The following is a 26,082-nucleotide window of genomic DNA, read 5'->3' as shown; positions in this document are numbered from 1 at the left end:
ATACCTATTCACAAGCCAAACCTGTTGTATTTGCCAATGCTTGTTTTAAAAGGATAGATGTGAGGCCACACATACTACTCATAAATCACATAGCTGGAGGCACACTTGGTTAACACATGATTACTTCAAGAGGGGCGCATTTATAGCTGCAATTGAGCCATTAACTCTCAAAAGACTGTTTGGAAATAACACTGGCAGGCTCTATACAGCACAAACTGTGATGTTACTGCTTGCTGGAGCAATCGCTACGATATCCAAGTAGGGTGTGTTTTGGGCGGGGTTGACCATAAGAATTACCATGGCCTTGCTAGTCAATAGGTGGGTAAATAACCAAACATCACCGACAAGACGTTATCCTGTACTTAAGTAAAAATAGTATATTTTGCTATATTTTTGCTATAAGTAAATATTGCAACCTGTGTATATGTAACTATATAAGCTTTATATCTCAAATGCATGTACCTTTGCTTCAGTCCTATTGTGCATATTGTATATAGTCATGTAAAAATTGTTTATTTTGCTTTATTTAAATTTGTAACCTGTGTATACGCAACTATGTAAGCCTTGCATTTCCTTATCGCTGCGCCCATTTAGTTACGAGTCTGGTGCGCTTAGCATATGAATAAACAAACAAACAAACAAACAAGACGTGTGTGCCTTCTCGCATGCCCCTTTCCCTCCTATCTGTACGTCAATCCAATGGTTTGTGCTACTATGTGGTGCTTAAGTTCCACTTAATAGCTCAAACTAAAATTGACTCTGTGAGTACTCCATGGGTTAACCAAGAGATCTCCCCATGCACTGTGGGAGTTGTAGGCAACTCCGTCCACCACAATGGCTGCCTGCTCTGCGGTAAGTTCCTAGGGCGAGGCCCTTGTTTTCTTTCTTTTGTCCCATCCTAAAGTTTTCACAGCGCTTCATGAATCTGTAAAAAAAGCGTCCTGGAGAGGCGCCTGTAACAAATCGAGATTGTGTTTTGCTGTTTGGTGAAGTTGTGCATCGCTCGCGCCGTGTTTGGTGAAGCAGTGAAGGGCGAGGGTGGAAACATAACGGGTCTCTGTGGTTTGCACATCTGGCTACAATGGGCTGGCGTCTGCAGCTGCGGCGCTCTGCCGCCCTCTGCCGGTCACGCGCGGCGCTGCACTTCTGTTGTCTGTCCACAGATAGTGTGTTAATCGGCTTCTGTGCTGACGTTGCTTCTCCCGGTCGCCAGCAGGGCTTTAATAATGCATGCCCCCAATCGCCCTAATTCCCTACAGAACGCCTTTTGGAAGCATCCGGGGAACTCAAGAGTGCAGTTAACAGCATCCTGCTGCACCCGGGCTTTTTAAGGAACATTTTACGCTGAAGACTGTCTGCACTGGTAAAGTTGCGTCTTGCTTGTGGAGCGACTCTAAACTCTGTTTTTCCACTTCCGAGGCAGAAAGAGTACATTTATCATGGTTGCCTCTGTAGACCACAGTCCACAGAAGCACTGTTTGAAGACGCACGGACAGGGCTCGAAACGAGGGAGCACGCGGGTGGACGGAGTCCCCCCACTTTTTTCAGGAGTCCTCCACTTTTTTCGAGGGCTCCTTGATATGTTATTTCTAGTGATCCTTCAATTTGCAGCTTAATGAACCCCCCCCCCCCCTCCCCGCACCCTTTTGTTTTTTTAGAGCTTGTCCCCTGCGAATGAGGGAGGGCTGCAGGCAGTGGTCGAAATGTACAAAAAAAAGTAGTGGAATGATGTTCCTCTGCCCCGCCCCCTTTTATATCCCCCCTCTTTTCTGCTCCATTCAATCCTCGTACAGTCATTCCTCAGCCCCCACCCCCCAGCATTGCAGGTTTCTGCAGCCTCCTCTTCCCTTCACCCACCATTCACACCTCGTAAGGGGCGTGTACATGACTGTAACCACTGATAAGCCCCCCAAACCCCCACCCATTACCTGCAAACACCTCTGTGCCTACACAAGCCCCTTGCGCCTACACGTAGCCCGCACTTGTGAAATAGCGCAATGTAATTTTCTTTTTTTTTTTTAAAGTGTCCTTTCCTTCCGTCCTGGAACGGTACTCCGGGTTACATAAAGTAAGGGATCTATGACCGATTTCCCCGAGAAGTAAGTGAACGCCGTACCCTTTAGCTCCCGCCCACTTTGACCTCTGGCTGCAGGTAGTCCAGAATGATATACCATGGTACTAGTACATTCCAACCAGCAGAACTTTGCATTAGAACACTAGCAGGATAACTTCTCCAATTCGAAGCATAGGCTTGCGCACCACAAAGTCCAATTTGCAGGCTGAAATATCAGGACATGATTGCGATGTATGTGTTGTATAGCGCCTACGACAGACGCTGTTCTTTTACAGTGCGATATATCTTTGTGTTTCCATCTGGGCTGAAAATCATGTCATGTTTTTCAAATCTCTTATAGACTGGAAACGACTTGGTTTGTTCCATCTCTTTTTTTGTTTGTTTTTTGCTGCCCAGTAGTTCGAGCAATGTGGTTGACAATAACATGCAATTGGTCCTTGTGGTTGACAGTGAATTTTCAACACAAGATTGAACAGGAAAGGGCGCTCTTGTTATAGGTTTATTGTACTTTTGGCTTTTTTGACCAGTGTTCTTTCACTTTTCCACTCTTGCTTTGCGCACACTTTCATTTTTTGCTTTGGTTCTTTATCTTTTGTGAAATAATGGTTATGCGTATTTCATGTGTCTTTTTAATGATATGGTATGATTGGTTATTTGCGCTTAATACCCAGAGGTTTCTAAGTGCCAGGGATCGAACCTGTGTTGCTGCATGTCGTCTTGGTTCCAAGGTGAGCACGTTACCCCTGAGCTATCCTCCCGAGCCGCTGTATCGATGGATAGTGATCTTTTTTTGTTAGTTGATTTGACCCTCTCTTCCCTCTTGTTGCAGGACTGAGATGTTTTTCATATCTCGTATTTTGTGGGGATTGGCCGCTATTGGCCACAGCTCATTTGCAGGCACGCCACAATCTGGCTATTCAGAAGTCCCGCCGGACGGGGAGGGTGCGGCCACCCTCCCTCCCTCTCCTGCCCACAACAGCTCTCGGTCCACGTTGGACTGTGACTTTCGTGTCCTTTCTGTGGTATTTTTTTCAGATTCAAAAGCTGAACAAGAACAGGAAATAGTCCTTTTTGTGATAAGCGTGATTTGCGACGCTTCACGAACCGATGCATGGCTGATCAGCTGTTTTAACTGCACCGCTCGCTTTGGGTGTGTTCTCGTGGGATTGTCTGATTGCAATCCAGGAGTGGTGCACAGTCAGTGATCTTTGCCTGAATGCAAGCAAGACGGAGAGCATCCTCATTGGCACACCTGCACCCCTCTTTCCTGCTACTCTCTGTCCTGCCTCCCTTGGCCCTCCTTGTGCTCCCACCACTGAGGCTAAGAACCTCAGGGTTATCTTTGACTCCTCTCTTTCCTTCTCTCATCACATTTCTGACTTCTCTAAGAAGTCGAACTACCAACTGCATCTCCTCAGAGGTATTCTTCCTTTCCTCTCCTTCCCCTTGAAGCTCACTGTATCTAGAGCTCTGGTTCTCTCTAGGCTTGACTACTGTAACAGCCTCCTTTTAAATCTTCCTGCCTCTACTCTCCGTCCTCTGCAACTCGTCCAGAACAGGACTACAAGACTTGTCCTTGGCCTCAAGCCCAGGGTTCGTATCTCTCAGGACTGAAATCTCTGCACTGGCTCCCAGTGGCTGCAAGGATCCTTTGCGTTTTCCACAAGGCCTACTGGGGCCTGAGACCAACATATCTCCAGCTTTCTCTTCTGAAGTATCTTCCTACTCAAGCTCTTCGCTCCTCCACCTCCAACTCCTTGAGGGTCAGTCACTTTTCCAAGCAACGACTTAGGGCAGATCTCTCTCTTCGGGAAGGGGCCTCCCTCTGGAAAAGCCTCTGTTCCTCTCTGAAACTTGAGCAGAGCCATTTCAGGTCCCAGAAACTGCTCTAGACTTTCCTCTTTGCTTCTGCCTTCTCTCTTCCTCTTCCCTGCTGATCTCCTGTCTGTCAATGCACTCATTACCTGGCTACCCTCAGATCCTCAGGCCCAGGTCCCTGCCCCCCAGTTGCACTGCGGCCTGGGAACATTGCACTTTGGGGCTGTATCTGTGCCATAAAGTCCCCTTTACTGCACTTTCCAATTACCTACTGCCTGCACTTATCCCTTGCACTGCCACTTGCTGGCCGCACTTACTTTTTATTTATATTTTCTATTGCTTTGTCGTGTTTTGTAGATCATATGTCCTGCTCTTCTCCGCCTCCCCTTCCCCAGTTACTTCTCCCTTTTTTCCCCTCCCTGTACTTGCGCGATCTCACTGTCACTGGGCCTAGTAAGATCATTGTCTTGTTCCCCCTTGTTTCCTTCCCATGCCTAGTCGCGCCTTGAAACACTTGTGTATAGGCGCGCTATAAATAAAACATCATATCATATCATTGATGATAGGACCGGATTTTGTGTACATCAATATATTCATTTTTTTTTTTTTTACCCCAGCTTTCACTGCTGATGTGATCTGGCTCCTACTGCCTGAATTGGAGAGCGCTCCTAGAGGCCCCACCGGGTCGTGCTTAAAACGTGCGCCTCTTCGGAGCCAAAGATATTTACTGCTACGCAGAATAATCCATTTTTGAGAAGGCAGAAATAGTATTGGGATTTGGTGAGAGGCTCAATTTCATTTTTTTCCAAAATATGTTAAAAATCTACAGTAAGGGGGCGCTGTTGAGGGAAGAGCTCTGAGCACACAGCAACGGAACCCTAGTGAAGTGGCGTTCATACTGTACACTACGCCTCATATTCTGCTCTGCTAACACCCACTGGGTCGGGAAGTCATCGACTCCCATATGGCTCGATATCGGATTACAAGAGCCCCACTACTCCGTCCTGAAATCCAGCCGAGGCAGCCGGGGAGGGGTCAGCCCCACTCCAAGACCTTGGGAGCTGCAGGACATCCCTGGGGCCTTACGCAGCTGATCAACATCCCTCCCCTCGGTGCTGCATCGCAAGGTGCGACTGGGGACGGCAGGCTACATTTACGCTTGGAACTGCTACGCACCACGACCCCCCAGCTGTACCGACTATGGCGCGAATTCCGCTGTGTCTATGATGCACCCGTGGCACACATTGCTGTACCCCACCCACTACAGGCTGCAACAGAGGCGGCTCTTTTATTGGCACACTCCGGCCTACAACACCACAGGCCTCTCCATACTGTGGCCCTCTGCGAATTGCTGTCTTTTCCACGGCATGATGCGGTTTCTATGTTTATACCAGGGCATGCACCAGCGGGCACCACTCTACATGTGCGCCACAACAGAGACAAGGAGATCTGATCTGGACCGCACTGGATGCCTGTAGCAACGGACCCGGGCCATACTGGCGGTGAGAACCCGCTGCCTAAAGTGGAGGCCCTCCTGCCCCTCATCCCAATCCGCTAGGGGGGAACAGCCTGCATTCCGGCCCCCATCCTCCCTTGGCTAACCCCGGGAGTGTTCTCTGGTCAGTCCAGGCATACCCTGAACTACCATCCAGCCCCATTCTAAAACGAAAGCTGCAACAAATCTTGGAACATTGCTTTGTGGCCCACGTCCAACAAACTGAGTGCACACCTGCTCCTGCAGGCTGTCCCTGGCTCACCATTCGCCCGTGCTACAATGCAATCTGATCCATCTGTCTACTGTCCCTGTGTGCCCCGTGCAAATACCGACAGGCTTCTAGGGTGCTGTGTTGAACTGGGTCGACAACTGTTGATGTTCTGGCCACTGCTTCAGTAACTTTGGGGCTCTCCTTCGGGTAGCCCTACAAATAGACAACACACAGTGGGATAAAAACGGGAACCATGGACCAATTTATGAATGTTGCCCCACGCAAAGCCCCTAGGCCCTCTACCACCCCAGTCCCGGACCAATCCCGATCTGTCATGACATCATCTCCGGACCTAAAACACACGATGGAGGCTAAAGGATTTACAGCTGTGCACGAAAAGCTGGATGATATTACACCTAATGTGGCGTTCATGCAGTCACAGTTGGCCAAAGAATCCGGACAAATTACCGAGGCGGAGACTAGGATCGCTGTAATTGAGGACGCTGTGCAGGGGCTACAAAACACAGTCGCATCCCTAGCGAAGGAAGTGAAAACTGTAAAAAACAGGTTTGATGATCTGGAATCGCGTTCCAGGAGGAATAACATATGCATTGTCGGGGTCCCGCAGGACGCTCTGTCAGGGGGCATGGAACAGGCAGTGGAAAATCTTCTCAAAGACCTATTAGATTTACTTGTCCTCTCTCCCTTCTTCGCAGTGGAGTACGCTCACAGAGCTCTCAACCGCAAACCCAAGCCAGGAGACTTCCCCGCCCTATAATTGTGAAAATCCTCAGCTTTTGAGACAGAGACCACCTACTGAGACTGGTCAGAGAAAAGAAGGAACTCTGACTTGGCTCTCAAACAATCCGTATCTTTCCAGATATTCCCCTTTCCGTCCAAAACGAGAGACGCCAGTTTGTGGGTGTCAAAAAGCTACTGCGGGCCCAGTGTATACAATACGCAATGCTCTTCCCAGCCCATCTGAAATTCCAATTCTGCAGCAAATTATATTCTTCACGGTAACAGATGAGGCCACAAAGTTCATAGAGGCCCAAATACCAATCTCGGAAAATGACAAAGTGGTGGAGGAGGACCAATTCCATGCTGAATGGCCTCATCAAGATCCTTAACCGTTACCTCCATTTTCACGATGAGTATATGGCATCTGCAATTTATCCTACCACCACCACTGGTACATTCAAACATACGATCCTAGAATTCAACAGTGGTATGTATTGGAGCGGCACTAGTTACCCCTGCAGCAACTACTTGGATTATGTTGTTTAGTTTAGTTTAATTTAGTTTATTATTTATAGTGCGCACCATACCCTGGGGCATCAGGGCGCAAAAGACAGGAATATGTTCGACTTAGTTACAGGTACAGGGACATCAGAACTTTTACAGTAGACAGGTATATACAAGGCAGAATCAAAGAGCAAGAAGCATAATTACAGGGTGCCTGTGTACAGGATAGTCATAGGATTACAATATACAGTTATATACAGTTTGACTTAACAGGTCGAGTGGCACCAAGATCATTACATTACAAAAACAAGTTCAAGTATCATAGTAATGGGGTGCGAGCAGTACTACAAGCACATAATAAATGAGTTTGGGAACTGAGGGTGGGCGTCAAGAGAGATGCGTCCAGAGAGAGGTGCAGGTCAGGGTAGTTAGATATCATTTGCTCTTAGCCACTTGGTCAAATTCTGTCTGAATTTAGAGAAGGGCTGAGGTTCTCTAATGCCTGGGGGTAGGGAGTTCCAGAGCTGCGAAGCCTTGTCTGGGAAGCTATGTCCTCCTATAGTTGAGAGTTTGAATCGCGGAACTTGGAGGCAGTTCGTGTTGGCTGGTCTTGTTGGTCTGGACGAGGTTCTTTTACATAACCTGTCCGTGAGGTAGGGCGGTGCTTTATTGTTGAGACAGTTGTGAGTGAGGGAGGCGATCTTAGATTGAATTTGATCGAAAGTGGATAGCCATTTGTATTCTCTTCTTACAGAAGATATATGCTAATTTCTGTTGATCTTAAGAGCTGCTCTCAAGGCATTGTTCTGGAGGACCTGAATTTTATGGATGGTCTGTTTGTTCGCTCCAATGTAGAGTCCATTACAGTAATCCAATTTGGAAAGTATAAGGGCTCTGGCAAGTGTAATGCAGCTGTCTGTGGAGAGGAATTGTTTGCTCGCTCTGATGAGTTTGCATGTGTATGCAGTGGCAGAGGCTAGTGAGTTGACTTGTTTAGCAAAGTTCATGGTGGCATCCAGGTAAAAGCCTAGGGTCTTCACTTCTTTAGCTACTTTTATGTTGTTCCCATCGATAGTGAAGTTGGCATAGTCAGGGCTGAGTTTGGATATGTAGGTTGGGGTGCCTAAGATAATGAGCTCAGTTTTGTCGTCGTTCAGGCATAGGCCATGAGTGGCCATCCATGCCTGAACGATGCTATAGATTCTATTCACTAGAGCCAGATCCTCAGGGTAATGTCCTGAGAGCGGAAGGAGGATCTGGGTATCATCTGCGTAGTTAGTGTAGGCGATACCCAGAATATCCATTTTGTCAAAGAGGGGCTTAGTGAATACATTGTAAAGTGTAGGTGACACACAAGATACTTGTGGTACACCGCAGGTTATAGGGATCGGGTCTGCTGAGGCTGAAGGAGAGAAGACTCTCATAGTTCGGTTACTCAGGAAGCACTCGATCCACGTTATAGCCTCTTTAGAGAAGCGGGCTGCAGAATCTAGGTGGCTGCATAAGACTGTATGGTCGACTAAGTCAAATGCAGCTGAAAGGTCCAGAAGGAGTAGGGCCGCTTGGCCATTGTCTCTGCACTCATCTATTTGGGCCTTGAGATCAATTAAAGCCGTCTCAGTCCTGTGTTGCGAGCGGAATCCAGATTGGCGGATTCCGAGTAGGTGGTTGGATTCTAGGAAGTTTTGTATTTGCATATAGGCCACTTGATCTAAGATTTTTAGAAGAAAGGGCACAGTCGTGATAGGGCTGAAGTTTGTGGGAATGGCCGGGTCAAGGGTTTGCTTCTTTAATAGTGGCAGTACCCAAGACTCTTTTAGGTTGTTCGGTACAGTGCCAGTGGTGAAGGAGGAGTTGCTAAGTTTGGTTATGAATGGCGATAATTCTCTCACAGCATCCTTAATAAATTGTGCTGGGCATTGATCCCCTTTACAGTTGGACGGTTTAAGTCTCAGTATGACCTGTTCCACCTCAATGGTCGATACTTTAGAGAAGCAGAATCGTGGTTCTTGTTTGGACTGTGGAGGTGGCGCTGTACTCTGAGGGATGTGGGGCGTTAGAGATGCTTTCTTGAGGGCAATTTTAGTTTGTAGGTTAGCTACTTTATTTGTGAAGGCATGTTGTATACTGGAGCACCATTTTTTGTCCTTGGTACAGTTTTCTTGTGGTACAATAGGTGTTTACAGTTCTTTCAGAATGCTGAACAATTCTTTGACACTAGATTTAGATTGAGATATTCTAGTATTATAGGTTTCCTGTTTGGCTAATAGAATATCTTTCTTGTATTGGGATGAGGCCTTAGATAGGTTAAGTTTGTTTTCAGGTGCTGGAGAAAGTCTCCAAATGGTTTCAAGTTTTCTTTTAATCAGCCTAAGATTTTTTAGGTGAGGAGTAAACCATGAGTTGAGATGCTTTTTCGGTTTGCTATTAATTAATTTGAGCCAGAGCTATGTGGTCGAGGGCTAAGTTCATAGCTTCGTTGTACTGTTCGACTAGCAAATCGGGATCCATATGGTCTGGGATCGAGTTAAGTTTAGGTATTATGATGGGCATCAATTTTTCCGCTGTCATGAGTTTTTTGTTCCTCGTGGGCACAGGTGGGGCGAGTGAGGACTGGGCAGTGGCAGGGTTAGTTTTCAATGTAAATAATAGCAGGTGGTGGTCAGTCGAAATCTGAGGTACAGTATCCGTGATATTAATTTCGCAATTATGTTCTGCTATCCAATCGAGGATTCGGCCTTTGTTGTGCGTAGGTAGGTTAACTTTCTGGGAGAATCCCAGCTCCTTCAAAGTCAAAGCAGTAGCCGCTGAACGGATATCCTTAGTGTCATTGTATCCTAAATTAAAGTCAGCTAGCACTATTGTTTGGGAAGTATTTTTTAGGTTATTGGACAAGGTCGTAGAAATATCCTGCGCGAAGGCTCCAATGGGACCTGGTGGTCTATAGATAAGAAAGATGTTTAATGTTTGGGAGTTAGCGGTGGCGATTTTGACCGTGAGGCATTCACAAGATTTCATGGTAGGAGTTGTGATAATTCTCATGTCTAGGCTAATCTTAGCTATAATTGCTAGACCCCCACCTCGAGAGGTGTGTCTGTCAGCTCGCAGGATCGTATAGTTATCAGGTACTGCTAGCGATAGGGCAGGGCCTGCCTCGTCATGTAGCCAGGATTCTGAGATGGCCAGGAAGTCTAGGTTGTCTGTAAGAATGATATCTGATATCTCTGTTGCATGTGCAACTAGAGACCTAGCGCTTTATAAGCGCTCCTTTGAGATTAGGTTTGTGGCTTTCTAGGTTGGTGCGTTTACGGCCCAGTTGGGGTTGGCTCTGGGTTGGGGATTGGGTTGGGGGTGGTTTTACATTGCAGGTTAGGGGTGGGCAATGAGGGTGGGCAGGTGAGGGTTGAGATCTGCGTTGGTGACAGGTCTCTCTGAAAGTTCAAACACCTGTTGCGCTCTTGGAGTGATTATGAGGGATAATGTCAAAAACAATGGCAGCAGAGTACAAGGTTGGGAAGCTCAACTCCTATAGAAATGGAATATATACCGGAAGGTCTGGGGTATACTCCGTGAATCTGTCCGCGCCTAACAATGGGACTTGAGTTGATGAGCTGGAATGTAAGGAGGCTAAGTAACTTTACAAAATCATGTAAGATCATGGCTTATGTTAACAGATACAGAACAAATGTGTTTTTACATCGGGAAACGCATGCAAAAGAGGGGACATCCAGAGGCATTGCACCAATGTGGGGGGCAAACAGATTTTTTATTTCATACTTGGCCCAATCTAGAGGGGTCATGACGCTACTCCATAAATCAGTGAAGTTTCTCCTAAAAAATGGTATGTGTATCCAGGAGTTTAATGGCATCAAACTCCTGCTGGTCAACACTTATGCCCCCAACATAGATTCACCTGAATTGTTCAATGAAGTACCGTCTATCCTTATTGGTTTCTTGGATGTCCTGATCATCTGCGGGGGGGGGGGGGCGGATATACATCTAATCCTTGATCAAACCATTGACAGATCCGGTGTGGCCCCCAGAGCTAGATCTAGGGTAGCTCGGCAGCTTCTGGCCACATGAAAGACCTAGAATTGGGTGATGGTTGGCGCCTCTTATATCCACACTAGAGGCAATACACATTTTACTCATCAGTGCATGACAGCTCCTCCGGTATTGACACCTTCATGATATCCAACTCACTGATGGGTAGGGATGTGGACTCTAGGATATTTCCTCATACTCTCTGACCACTCCCCACTAGTACTCACTCTGAACACAGACAGATCTCCTGTGTCTCACAGTGCTTGGCAGTTCAAGTCTGAGGCACTTGGGGATATAGTATTTAAGGCAGGGATCCTAGCAGCCATTGAGATATACTTTGTGTGCAATAAGGCAGGGGCACTCTCTGCTGGTATACGATGGGAGACCTTTAAATTGTCAATCTCTAGAGAAGCCGGTGTCTTGAAGTACATCAGAAACGAAATCCAGCACTCAGAGGCCAGACTCAAATCCCTGGTGCTGGAATACTCCAGCTGTTGAGAGGCCGAGGGGGTGCCCTTATCGTGACTGAGCGCTCAGTCCAGGGAGGCCCTTGAGGCCCCCCTGTCCACGGAGGAGATCCTCACTCTAGTTTCCAACCTACCCAAGGGCAAGGTCCCCGGTCCTGATGGACTCACATCTGAATTTTACCAAGAACATGCCTCCTTGCTCATCCCTCTGCTTCCCGAGGTATAGTTGGAATCGCTTTGTGATTCCACCCTGCCTCCATCCCTACGTGAAGCCACCGTAACTATCCTGCTTAAGCCTGACAAACCTAGTAACAAATGTGGTTCCTATAGGCCCCTCTCCCTCATGAACATTGACAAAAAAATGTATGCCAAAGCTCTCGCCAATAGGCTTATCCTGCTGATGCCTCATTTGATCCACAAAGTTCAAGGGGGTTTTGTTCCGGGCCTATTTGATGTAATCGCCAGAATAGACCAGATGGCCGAGGCAGTGGTAGTGACACTTGACGCTCCAAAGGCATTTGACATGGTCTTGTGGGAGTACCTGTGGGTGGTGCTTGCAGAGATGGGTGTTGGCCCGGAAATGCTATGCTATATAAAACTGCTATACACAAATCCCTCTGCTAAAGTCCTGGATAATTCTTCTAAATCTCAACCCTTTGAGCTTGGCAGGGACACCCGCCAGGGATGCCCACTCTCCCTGATCCTTTTCGCCTTGGTTATTGAACCAATGGCGGATATGATCCACACCCTCGATGGTCACAAGGGGATCTGCCTGAGCGGACAACCTCTAATAGTCTCTCTCTATACTGGTGATGTCCTGCTATATGCAAGGGATCCTCAAACAAATCTAGATACCATACTCCAAGACATCATTCAGAAGGGGCGGGTGTCTGGATTCACAATAAATTACTCCAAGTCAGAAATGTTCCCACTAACGAGAAGCATTAAGCAGCCAACTGGGAGGTATCCTCTTCGCTAGTCCCCTAATGGGATCAAATACCTAGGTGTGTGCATCTCCGGTGCAAGTCCTCCCTCTTGAAAGACAACTATGAGGCTGTGGAAGATTATGTGATGATCAAGCTATCCAAATGGCGGGCTCTCCCCTTCACAATGGCGGGGAAATTATCCCTTGTCAAGATGGTGCTGGTACCCAAACTATTGTATATATTTGCCAATGTCCTTGTCTGGCCTGGTAAGCCCTTCTGAAAACTTCACAGATGTTGTGCTCAATTCTTATGTCATGCTGGAGAGGTCTGGAAAAAGCGGGTCAACATGACCACTCTGTACGATAAAGGGGGCTTTATGGCTCCTGATGTTGAACTATACTGGCTTGCTGCACAAGCCCAATATGTTTCCAACTGGTATTGTGTGGAATTCCAACCTCTGCATGATAAACTAGAGCACCTGGCGGCAGGAGAGTCAGACTTTAGGACACTCGTATTGAACGGTAGATATAAGGACAAATGTCAGTTTGACCCGGTGTCCTCCACGGTGCTTGCCTGGCGACTTATCTTCTCAAACAATACCACGACGCGTCCCTAATATAAATGGCTGCCACTCTGGAGGGTCACTGGGCTGGGATCCACTTGGGACACCACATTAATCATGCAATGGGAACGTCTCGGCTATAGAACTGTGGCTGACCTATTTGTGGATGGCAAACTCCACTGAAATGGCGCAGAGAACACACTGGCTCTGGAATTGAGCTCATGCAATATTCCAGGCTACGAGTGGCTGTGAAATCGCAGTGGCCATCGTACCCCGCAGAGTCCCTTGAGACTGTCGAGCTGGCATTTATTGCCAACTCCTGCAGAGGCCATCGCATCCTATCAACGCTCTACAAAAATACTTGTGAAAGCTCACTCCACCTTATCTCTACCAATACGCCAGGGCTGGTCTGAGGACCTGGGGATTGAACTCTCTGATACCCAGTGGAAGCGTATATGTGCACACTCAAAGCAGGTCTCCTTGAATTTCAGATTCAGATGCATACAATACAAATTGCTGAGCAAACTATATTACATCCCCGAAAAACTCAGGAAGATTTCCCAGGAAAGGGTGCATACCTGTCCTATATGCCGACTTAGCCCTGCCGACCACTTGCATATATTCTGGTCCTGTGTCCAACTGAGAGCATACTGGGACAGGATATCATTAACTCTCTCTCTGATGTAGTGGATGTCTCCCTTGAACCCATCCTGATGGTACCCCTATTTGGCATATGGGATAACCTCCTGAACAAAGGTCTTCGCTCATTTGTAAATACAGGTTGTAAGATTGCCAAGAGATGCACACTGTTGAAGTAGAAGCTTGTTACCTCACCCTGTCCCAAAACCTGGTTGTTAGCACTAATATGGGCCCAAAGCTGCGAAGAAATGTACTTGGACTCTCTACCTACTACCACCCGGCCAAGCAACTCCTGGACTGGGTCCCATTCCTACCTGGCGGCCCTTCTCCCAGACAAATGATCTTATGGTCACAGCAAGAATGACCCCATTCATTATCTCACCCCAACGCTCAATGTCGTCTTCACACCTGAACCACTGCAAGATATATCGCTGTCATGATGCACTGTATTTCTGTCTCTTTGTTGGTAAGAATTGACTACTGTAACCACTATACTCTACTAACTCTGCCAATAAAAAGAAGTACAACAAATTAAATAATCTACAGTAATCAAGAGATCCTGTGATCTGCAATCCTAACTCAATTCTCATGACACTGCTTGGGTTACCCGCGGGGAGGCCTAACAATTGTTGCAAACATTTCTTTGAATTGTCTCTAGGCACCTATAATTGCTAAAACCCCAAATGTCACACCCATAGAAAATTACAGCTGAGACTTTCATTTTGAAAACCCTGCAGGACATGTCTCATCTGAGGGCCCCATTCATTAAATACAATTTAGCTAAGCCCTTCAATCTAAGTGCTGCCCTCTCCAGCTGGTGTTTCTAATACGTGGACCATGAGCTGTAAAAGCCAAATCAATAAAAGTACAACATTGAAAGGAAAAGCTGAACTGGAACCCAATGACACTCTCCCCTCTTGCTCTGGCCCGGCCTGTCAACGCCCATGCAGTCAGGGGTAACAGAGACAAAGCCAGGGGTTACAGAGGTGCTGCCATGGGTAACAGAGACAAAGCCAGGGGTTACAGAGGTGCTGCCATGGGTAACAGAGACAAAGCCAGGGGTTGCAGAGGTGCTGCCATGGGTAACAGAGTCAAGGCCAGGGGTTGCAAGGATGTTAGGTAACCGAGTCAAGGCAAGGGGTTGCAAGGGTGTTGCCAGGGGTAGCCGAGACATGGCCTGGGCTTGCAAAGTTATTGCCGGGGATAACAAAGTCAAGGGCAGCGGTTGCATGAGTGCTGCCAGGGGTAGCATATTCAAGGCCAGGTGGTGCAAGGGTATTGCCTGGGGTATCAGAGACTAGGCCAGGGCTTGCAAGGGTGTTACATGGGGTATCAGAGTCAAGGCGAGGGGCTGCATGAGTGTTGCCAAGGGGAGCAGAGACAAGGCCAGGGCTTGCAAAGGTGTTACTGGGGTAGCAGAGTCAAGGCCAGGGGTTGCATGAGTGTTGCCAGGGTTAGCAGAGTCAAAGCCAGGGTCTGCATGAGTGTTGATAAATGTAGCAGGAACAAGGCCATGGCTTGCAATGGTGTTGCCAGGGGTAGAAGAGTCAAGGCGAGGGGTTGCATGACTGTTGCCAAGGGTAGCCGAGACAAAGCCTGGGCTTGCAAGAGTGTTGCCCTAGCTTGCAAGGGTGTTCCAGGGTTAGAAGAGACAAGGCCAGGACTAGCAAGGGTGTTGTCAGGGGTAGCAGATACAAGGCTAGGGCTTGCAAAGGTTTTGCCAGGGGTAGCAGAGACAAGGCCAGGGCTTACATGGGTGTTGTCAGGGGTAGCAGATAGAAGGCCAGGGCTTACAAGGGTGTTGTCAGGGGTAGCAGATACAAGGCCAGGGCTTGCAAGGGTGTTGCCAAGGGTAGCAGGAACAAGGCCAGGGATTGCAAGGGTGTTGCCAGTGGTATAAGAGTCAAGGTGAGGGGTTGCATGAATGTTGCCAAAGGGTATCCGAGACAAAGCCGGGGCTTGCAAGAGTGTTGCCCGGGCTTGCAAGGATGTTCCAGGGTTAGAGGAGACAAGGCCAGGACTAGCAAGGTTGTTGTCAGGGGTAGCAGAGACAAGGCCAGGGCTTACATGGGTGTTGTCAGGGGTAGCAGATACAAGGCCAAGGCTTGCAAGGGTGTTTCCAAGGGTAGCAGGAACAAGGCCAGGGTTTGCAATGGTGTTGCCAGGGGTAGAAGAGTCAAGGTGAATGGTTGCGTGATTGTTGCCAAGGGTAGCCGAGACAAAGCCGGGGCTTGCAAGAGTGTTGCCAGGGGTACAAGCGACAAGACTAGGACTTGCAAGGGTGTTGTCAGGGGCAGCAGATACAAGGCCAGGGCTTGCAAGGGTGTTGCCAGTGGTAGCAGAGTCAAGGCCGGGGCTTGCAATGGTGTTGCCACGGGTAGTAGAATGGCGACTTTTAAACGAGTTATATGCTAGTAGTACGTTTGTTCTCTTCTGTTACTCACGATCCACCTGCATGCAAAAATAACCGGTGAGTAAAAACATTCTGTGGCGATAATTTTTTTTAAAAAGATTCAAATTAAAAATTAACGATAATAATGTTATCAACCCACTGCCAACTTTTCTCCTCTATCTACACTTAGGGCCTCATTACGACCCTGGTGGAAGACCATTGTGCTATTAGCACCATGGTCCATGCCGGTAAATTACCAACTCCGCCATGGAGAAAGGGGGAATTACCCCCCCATTCCGAGGTTGGTGGGGCGGTAATTCCCCCTTCCGCCATGGCCCTTCCCCATTCCCATTTTTGCCCCATTGGTCTCAATGGGAATGGGGAAGGTGCTAAGTACGGTGCCGCAAATTGCGGCACCGTAATTAGCACCAAGGTCCCTTTGCGGGTCCCTGCTTTAACAGCTGGTCTACACCAGCCGTTAAGGTCGGGTCCTGCAAAGGGACCTCATAATTAGGCACTAATAGGTTAACGGCGCCGCAGCCTTTTACGGCGCTGTTAACCCATTAGTGCCTGGGTCGTAATGAGGCCCTTAATAATTAGTTCTCTTATCTAAAATATGCAGAAATTAAGCATTCAATTGATTTTCAGGTATTTTTAATTGTGTTTGTATAATTTGTATTTCTCTACATTATGGCCTCATTACAACCCTGGCGTTGGACCATGGTGCTATTAACACCATGATCCATGCCGGATTCCGCCATGGTGGATGGCGGATTTACCGCCCCATTCCAAGGTTGGCGGGGCGGTAAATCCCCATTCACCATGGCCCCTTCCCCATTCCCATTTTTGGCCCATAGGGCTCAATGGGAATGGGGAAGGCGCTAATTACGGCACCGTAAATTACGGTGCCGTAATTAGCACCAAGGTCGCTTAGCGCCTTGAACTTTAACGCCTGCAAAAAGCAGGCGTTAAAGTGTGAATCGGGCGTTAAGGGTTTAACGGCGCCGCAGCCTTTTACGGCGCCGTTAACCCCTTAACGCCAGGGTTGTAATGAGGCCCTTGGACTTTAACGCCTGGAAAAAGCAGGCGTTAAAGGGTGAATCGGGCGTTAAGGGTTTAACGGCGACGCAGCCTTTTATGGCGCCGTTAACCCCTTAACGCCAGGGTTGTAATGAGGCCCTTGGACTTTAACGCCTGGAAAAAGCAGGCGTTAAAGGGTGAATCGGGCGTTAAGGGTTTAACGGCGACGCAGCCTTTTATGGCGCCGTTAACCCCTTAACGCCAGGGTTGTAATGAGGCCCTTGGACTTTAACGCCTGGAAAAAGCAGGCGTTAAAGGGTGAATCGGGCGTTAAGGGTTTAACGGCGACGCAGCCTTTTATGGCGCCGTTAACCCCTTAACGCCAGGGTTGTAATGAGGCCCTATGTGTAACTTTATTGTCTGACAATAAATGGAGGAGCATAAATAACGTGATGCAAAATGAGGTGATCCTACGATTTTAAAAAACTCCTTTTATTTTTTCTACTGCACTTTCAAGATGCACAGCAAAGGACACTGTGTACTAAGACCACCTGCTTTTAGTCATTGTTCTACGTGGACATGCAGCTTACTGTAATGCAATATGTGTCTAAAATTGAAGTACTGCGTAAAACAAAGTCATTGCACGTCTAACGAGCATGTGTGCACTCCTCCATGCCCTGATTTGTAGCCTGACAAAATGGCAAAATGGGACCTGGGGAAAATAGGGGTGGCCTTGTCCCTCGAGCCACACCCTGTGTGTCCCGCTGGATAAGGGCACGAGCATGACATGGATTATTTACATGCACATCCGGGTTAAGAACTATAGAAGGAAATGCCTGGTGCGCACCTTTACTCCGCAATGCGGCTTCCTGCTCATACTGGAATTTCTCTTAGTATATTCGGGTGGTGCTTACTTTGCAAGTGATGTTCTTATGTTGATGGGAAAATATCAATAAGTTACCTTTTCCTTGTTAGGTACTGCACATGAGTGTGTTTAGATGGTGGCTGTCAATCCACGAATGCTGAGCGACTTCCAGGGATATACGTTCAGGGAATCCGCCTCGCAAACCAACAGGCAGGTACTTGGGCAAACGTTGGATGTTTGCATTACAGCAATTATTTGGGCCAAGTGTGTAAGTGTTGCTTTGTCAGAAATCTCTGAAGAGACTTGTACTGTGCCTTCACTGTGCCTTCACCTTTTCACCTCCACTCCTCTTTTCCTTCGCCCTCATACTTCTTACGGCACTTGCACGTTTTGAATGTTTGAAGACCTAGTAGGAAAGTTTCTGTTGTTTTCCCCTATACCTCCCCACTCCCCTGTCTTTTTTTTTTTTAGTTTGAAAACATTTTATTATGAGAAATCACATGCAAGATATTCAATAACCATTAATCATAAACAAGAACAAGTGCCATTATATAAATAAGAGATATCAGAAAAATTATTTAACAAAGTGCAAATGATTTACAACAATATCTGGTATGTGTAAAAAAAAAGGATATAATAAATATCAATGTTAGGACAGTTTTTCTGAAGTCCAGTTAAGGGCCTAGCAAAACCATTCTACTGAGGCAGTACAAGACTCTACTCTTAGTATAAGGCTGTACCACCTGAGTTCGGGGTAGCGTAGACAGAGCAGCCAGGCTTATTTTAGGTGGGAGAGAGGGCAGTAGATACAGTACAAATGAAATTGTCGTAAAGATGATCCAAAGAAACACTGAAACACTATGGGCCTCATTACAACCCTGGAGTTGGACCATGGTGCTGTTAGCACCATGGTCCATGCCGGATTCCGCCATGGTGGATGGCGGATTTACCACCCCATTCCAAGGTTGGCGGGGCGGTAAATCCCCATTCACCATGGCCCCTTCCCCATTCCCATTTTTGGCCCATAGGGCTCAATGGGAATGGGGAAGGCGCTAATTACGGCACCGTAAATTACGGTGCCGTAATTAGCACCAGGGTCCCTTAGCGGGTTGGACTTTAACGCCTGCAAAAAGCAGGCGTTAAAGTGTGAATCGGGCATTAAGGGTTTAACGGCGTCGCAGCCTTTTACGGTGACGTTAACCCCTTAACGCCAGGGTTGTAATGAGGCCCTATGTATTGTAAAAATAAAGGATTTATTTAAATACAGGTAGGCCCAGATAAATCTAGGGGTTAAGTAAGTACTGACACATTGGGCCTCATTACGACCCTGGCGCTAAGGGATTACTGGTACCGGTAAGGGTACCCGTACCGGTAATCCCTTAGCGCCTGATTACGAGGTCCCTTTGCGGGTTGGAGACTTTAACGCCTGCTTTTTGCAGGCGTTAAAAACCAACCCGCAAAGGGACCTTGGTGCTAAATCCGGTGCTGCGATTTGCGGCACCGTACTTAGCGCCTTCCCCATTTCCATTGAGCCCTGTGGGGCAAAAATGGGAATGGGGAAGGGCCATGGCGGCATGGGGAATTACTGCCCCGCCAACCTCGGAATGGGGCGGTAATTCCCCATTCCGCCATGGCGGAGTCGGTAAGTTACCGGCATGGACCATGGTGCTATTAGCACCATGGTCCAACGCCAGGGTCATAATGAGGGCCATTATATGGAATCACAATATAACACAACACTATACTTGAAAGTACACATACCCAAGTATAAACCTTATTTGGAACACCTAACAGTAGTTCTAGGGAAGTCAAAACCTTGTTATACACATTTAGTATAGGTCAAGCCTTTTCTTTGGGAGTAAACAACCAATGGTTACTTTTAGATTACTTTTGGTAATACAAGGACAGTAGGCCCTTCCAGTTGTACAGTGACTCTTGGAACAAATCACATAGACAGTCAACTGGACAATATACTTTTAGTGAATAGTGAAGCACTTATTCTAGGTGCAGTAAAAACCTATAACTACTTTTGTCATAACACACAGTTATACCAGGTGAATAAAACCTAAGGATGTAATATACAATTACAGATGCTTTGGAAATCAGGGAACCCCAGATTGAGGTAAGCAATAACTCTGGTAACTTGTTTTGGATGGCACACAGCTAACACAAGGTAAGTAAAACCCACTTACTTTAACTTCACAATGAAGGGAAAAGTAAAACCCAATGTCACACTTTACTGAATAGCTATTCTAGGTAGGCAACAACCTAATGTAGACTTATTAAGGACAGGCTACCAGCAAGTCAGGGGAAGCAAGACCCAGTTGGGGGACACTCATACAGTTATCCTAACAGGACTAACCTGGTGAAACCAACACTTGGAGGACACTCATACAATTACCCTACAGGAATAATCTGGTGAAACCAACACATTACTTTTGTAAAGAGGCCCAACCTAATCACAGGAGAGTAAAATACCTTCGCATCTACTTTCTTTACCCATACTTTTAAGAATAGTGCATCACACATTAAACCCTTTACAAGTAAGTAAAACACTTGATTTCTTTTCTAGGCAAAAGTCCCAATCCCTTCAAAGTCTTTCCCTTAGAGCATGAGTGTTCTCAGTGGCAGAAGGGGGGTCACTAGGACTAGTGACCAACAGGCAGTGTTAGAATAAGTTCTTTAGTAGCAGAAGTCAGAGTTCCTTAGGAAAACTGGGCAAACAGGTGAGTACTTTACTTCTAGGGTTAGAAGAGGGTCCAGGGGCTTCACAGAAGACACCCCAGCAAGATTCTAGCAGTGGGACTGGGTGTACTGGATGAGGGACCTCCCAATCACAGAAAACACCCCAAAGCTACACAGAAATCCCAACAGGCTTAAGGTAAGTATATACCCAAGCCAACACAGTACCTCAGCAATGAAGAAGAGATTGCAGCAGGAGAACTTCAGGTACTGCAGCCAAATACCCGGTCAGTGGATTCCTTGTCCTGGAGACTGAACACAAGACCTCAGAAGGGAATTTGCAGCAGGGATCGATGAAGAAGGCTCTAGGCAAGATTTCTCTCATGGCTAAATGCGGTTCTGCGGGTTTTGCACCTTTTCAAGGAGCACAGAAGCAACCAGAAAATCGTGGTTGAATTCTCATTGTTACAAAGGTCCAGCACTCTTGTGAGGGGACTTTTCAGACTCTTTTCGTGTCTCTGGAGATACACTAGGATGCCCATGAAGTTTCAGCGAGATTCGGAATTCGGAAGACCGTGCACCGCGCAGTGGCTGGAGGTCCCAGGGTATTGGGGTATTGCAAGAACGCAAGGTCGCAGCAACCCATGGGATGGCTCAAAATGCAGGTCTTTATGAGTCTAGTGGGTTTCACCAGGCTCTGGGTTCGGGTCAGCATTTTCGGAGACCCCAGGCCGATCGGAAGGAAGGGCTGCAGCAGGCTCCGGTTACACAGCAGGCTCTCCGGTCGCTGGAAATCATTCCTGCTGCTTTTCCTTCGTCATCCTCTTCGGTTTTCTGTTCCAGTGGTCGACATCACCTTAGCTTCCAGGTTTCCAGTATTTTTCAGGAATTGCAACACAACCTCTGCATTCTCTCCCCGCATTTTACAAGAAAGGGGTGTCTGACTGTCCAATCAGGACAGCCAACCCCCCCCACTGGGATTTGGCCCAGTTGAAGGAAGGCCTAAGACAAAGGAGGGGGAAGTTTTGGACTCCTCCCCCACTTCCTGTGCTTACAGACTGACTGGAGCCTGGGCGGGGTGTCCAGGGCACTCCCGCCAAAGACAAAACTCAAACAAAGGGATTTCCCACCCTGGGTGTCAGGGGAAGGAACAAGAAACGACAAGAAACACTAAAATGGCAGAAAAAGAAGACAGGGGCCATTTTGGTAAAATGAGCACCCTTAGGTGCCTTTACTGCAGCTGTGATTACAGCCCGTTGTAAAGGTACACCAAATTAGTAAAAGGTATCACTGCCACCAGCCATTGAAGGTAAGCTTGTCACTGTAACAGAATTGTTACAGTTTTAATGTGAAAGCGGATACATTGTATCTCCCCAGCAAATCAACATAAGGTGGGGTGTGCTGGGCTCACAGAACAAAATGTAAAAGGGATCCAAAGATCCTTTCTCCCCATGGGAACTGTAGTTCACTCAAGGTTAGCACAAGAAAGTTAAATGGGGAGCCCCTAGGGCAACCCAGCAACAACAGACACTTATTGCCAATAAGTTGTTAGACATGATAACTTTAAAAAGACACTATGGAGAGTCTTAAAAATGACACCCATAAAAAGAGTTAAAGATAAGGTGAGTGTGGAAAAAGGTTCCCACTCTAGAAAAGCAAAAAGTTCTGGAGTTGAACCAGGGAAGGAAGATTTACCAGCTCTGTGGAAATTTTACCTAACAATCAATAACGCAATATTTTTTGATATAAAGAGGGGGGTAACAAAATAAAAAGAACATAATGACAAACTATGCACATAACAAACCAGACAGACAGGATGGAACACAAACAGAAGGAAAAGTGGGAGGGAATAAAGAAATATGCAATGATAATATTAGTGGCAATTTGTATTAGATAAGAAATCAAGAAACAGCTGCCATTTCAAGTTATGTTTGCATAGTAGAGCAGGAGAGGAAGCTACACAGTTTTGTAGCCTATGGATGTTACAAATGTTATTCCACCAAAACTTGTAATGAATGCGTTGCATATTTTTCCATTAGTAGTAATGGTTTGGAGTGCAACTATGAGACATAAATCAAAACGTTTTTTGTGTGCTCATTGGTAATTGCAGCTTGTAGGAGGGAGCTCCCAAAGATGAGGAAGTCAAAACAAAAGTCTTGCTGTGTTTTAAAAATGTGTTTGATCGTTTGCCATACCGAAATCCAAAAGGATTTAACATGTTGACATTCAACAAACATATGTTTAAAAGAGCCTGAGAGTAGAGAGCAATTCCAGCAGAGGTCATTTGGTAACAGGCCACATTTCAAAAGAGAAGCAGGAATAGTAAAGGCTCTATAAAGGAAAAAGAATAGGGTTTGGGTTAGACTGGCTGACGAAGTAATTCTCGAGATGCATTTCCACTGTAAACGCCAGTCATATGGAAGTTCCGGCAATGTACAGTCGTCTTTCTAATCATTATGTAGCGGATCAGGCTCTGGAGTTGCTATCGGAGATTTATAAAAGAAAGATACAGTACAATTCTGTTTTAGTATATAAAACAATCTTAGTACATCGGGTGTGTTGGAGTTATGAATAAGTTGATCAGAATTTAAAAACAGAAAGCATTAATAGTCAAGTATTGTTTCATGGCAGATGCAGGAAGATGACATTTGATAGCAAAGTTTTCAAAAACAATAGGAACATTATGTGAGAACAATTGGTTACAGTATTTAATATTTCTAGATATCCATGGGTTTTTCAGGAATATAAGAACATCATCCGCGTGTGTTGCTCTTTTAATATGAAGGTTTTGATATTGTATTCCTAATATACTATAATTTTGTCTGATAGTCTCTAAAAAGGGCTCAAGAGCTAAAATGAAAATGATTGGAGAAAGGGGGCAGCCTTGACGTGTTCCTCTGGACAGAGGGGAAAAAGGCAGAAAGTTGTCAGTTCACAAAAATTGCAGATTTGGGTATTGAGTAAAGTACGTTAATCAGGGATAAAAAAGGAGATCCAAAACCATGCCATTTAAAGGTTTTAAATAAAAAATCCCATTCAACTCTACCTTTTCGGCATCTAAGGCTACTGCAGCATGAGGATCCTTGGATTGATATATTAAATCAATAATATTCAGGAAAAGTCTAATGTTCGAGGAAGATACTCTACCTTTAACATATCTAGCTTGATCTTGTTTAAGAAGTTTAGGAAGAAATGGGAGGAGTCTATTGGCTAAAACCTTCGCATAAATCTTACAATCGGTATTGATCAGGGAAATTGGGCAATAACTTTGAGGGAGTTCAGGGTTTCTCTTGGAATTAGGAAATACAATAATCATGGCTTCAAGAAAAGAACCGTGGGCTTTCCCTTCTGATATAAAGTGAGAGAAAAGATTACTGAGTTTAGGAACTAATAAGTTGGAAAAATGAGAGTAGAAGTCTATAGGAAAGCCATCAGGACCAGGAGCTTTGCTTTTTTTGAGAAGTTTAATGGCTTGGAGAATTTCAGCAGGGATAATGGAACATTAAGAGAGTTGAGATCTATCTGGGGATAAGTATTCCTAGGTGTGCTAAGTAGAAAATCGTCGATAGAGGTATTGTTGGAAGAAGCCTTGGAGGAACACAATTTAGAATAGAATTTTGAGAAAATTGAAGAATATCTGTATCAGAGCATTTTCTGTTTCCTAAGTGGTCTTGTAGGGTGACAACTCTGGCCTTTTCTTTTATGAATTTGAGATAGGAGGCTAAAGATTTGCTAGCCTTATTGGAAAGTTGATAGATTTTTTATTTATATTTGAGCATATTTGCACAAGAGTATTGAGTAATAATTTTATTATATTGGAGTTTTAACTTTAAGACTTCTCTAAAAATCGTGGGTGAATTAGTACTGGCGAATTGAATTGCTACCGGTTTTAGCTGTCTAAGAATGGATTACGACTCTTGTTTCAGTTCTTTCTTTTTATTGGCTACAAATGAGATAATGTTACCTCTGAGAACTGTCTTATAACAATCCCAATTATTAGTAGTGGATGTATCTTGATCTTCATTTTCAGTGAAATAATTATTATGTTGCTAGGTGATAAAGTGTGTGAGTAAAACATTGTTCAGTAGACTAATATTGAATCGCCATCTATTAGGGTTTAGGATCACTGGGAGATTGTAGTTGGATGTGAACAGGAGTATGATCAGAGATTGTAATGGATTCAATTTGGGCTTTTAGGAGAAGGTTTGCCATGGAGTTGGGTATGAAAATATAATCCAGTCTTGAAAAAGATTTATTGGGTGCGGAGTAAAAGGTAAAATCAGAATCAGTGGGGTGAAGTAAGTGCCATGCAGCGCTAAGGCCCAGTTCTGATATAAAATTGTTGAATTGTTTATGAAAATTAGAATTGGTAAAGCGGACGCTAGATTTCCTATCCAAGAAGGGATCTATAATTTGATTTCAGTCACCACAAACAACAAACAATTAAATTATGGGGATTGGTTTGTAGCATGTGATTTCTGAGCTGCCTACAAAAATTAGTATCAGGGGATGTTGGGCCATAGATGTTAAGTATGGAGTAGTCCTTGAAGTTAATCGATAATTTGCGCAAAACCCATCTTCCCACATCATCAGATTCGTTTGAAAGTATGTTGCATTTAAGATGTTTACTAACTAAAGTAATGGCTCCAGTTCTTTTTCCATTTGCAACACTAGAGAACACCTGACCAACCCAATGTTTCTTAAATTTGGTTGTGTCTTCATTGGAGAGGTGGGATTCTTGAATGCATGCAAATGAGGGTTTCAATCTGTTTAGATGAGATAATACTTTTTGTCTTTTGATTGGATTATGAAATCCTTTGATGTTCCGAGATACTATGTTGAGCGACATGAAAGTGCAATAATGAATCCATGAACCATATTATATATAGATAAACAAAGGTGGCAAAAGAAAGGTTGCAAACCTTTTGGTACCAATAGATTAGAATGATATAGCATTTTATTACAGGCAATAGTAATGCATCTAGCAAAACAGATGAAGATATAAAGGGAGAAAGACATAAGGTAAGGGTACACAACAGAAGAGTGTAACATGGACTTAGATAACATTGAGTCATCATAAAGGATTGCTGATACAGAGGTGGCAAAAAACAGAAGCCAAACCAGTCCATGCCAAAGTAAAAGAATAATATGATGGGGGTTGGGGGGTGAAAAAAGAACTAGGCACGCCGAAACCCTGCTCCCCCTCCCCTGTCTTGATGCGCCTTGAAACACCTTTTGACTATATAGGCGCATTCCAAACCTCCAATAAATAAAAATAAAATAAAATGTAAACAAATTAGTTAAGACCCAGTTCTCATCCTACTCTTGATTACACATTGCTTGTTCCTGCAATGGCTATACAGTTACCAATTCTAATTACCTTAACCTTTCTTCCAAAACATCTATGCATCTATCTGTCTATCTCTGTATCTATCTCTATCTCTCAATCTATCTTTCCTGTCTATTTATGTATCTATCTGTGTGTCTATATCTCTCTTCTATCTTTATGTATATTTCTATCTTTTATCTTTGTATCTGTGTATCGATCTACCTATCTATCATTGTTTCTATCTTTGTCTGAATCTCACTATGTATCTCTCTACCTTCCAATCTGTCTAACTATCCATCTCTGTATCTATCTA

General features: G+C 45.6%; 1 protein-coding gene across 3 annotated transcripts in view; it reads left to right on the top strand.

The window, feature by feature from the left end:
• Positions 1–809: 809 nt before the first annotated feature.
• The window catches only part of INPP5B (inositol polyphosphate-5-phosphatase B), a 1,358,813-nt gene continuing 1,333,540 nt past the window's right edge, over positions 810–26,082 (top strand). For 2 of the 3 annotated variants that reach the window (XM_069622660.1, XM_069622658.1), the window contains exons 1-2: positions 1,215–1,363; positions 17,869–17,972. The gene's annotated coding sequence lies outside the window, so the exon portion shown is untranslated. Of the gene's footprint in view, positions 853–1,214; positions 1,364–17,868; positions 17,973–26,082 lie in introns of those variants that run through there. The other variant, XM_069622659.1, reaches the window with a different exon arrangement.

This window comes from Ambystoma mexicanum, chromosome 11, assembly GCF_040938575.1.
Source record: "Ambystoma mexicanum isolate Mex_15411 chromosome 11, UKY_AmexF1_1, whole genome shotgun sequence".
NCBI classification, from domain to species: domain Eukaryota; kingdom Metazoa; phylum Chordata; class Amphibia; order Caudata; family Ambystomatidae; genus Ambystoma; species Ambystoma mexicanum.
This window is presented reverse-complemented; position numbering and strand designations above follow the sequence as displayed.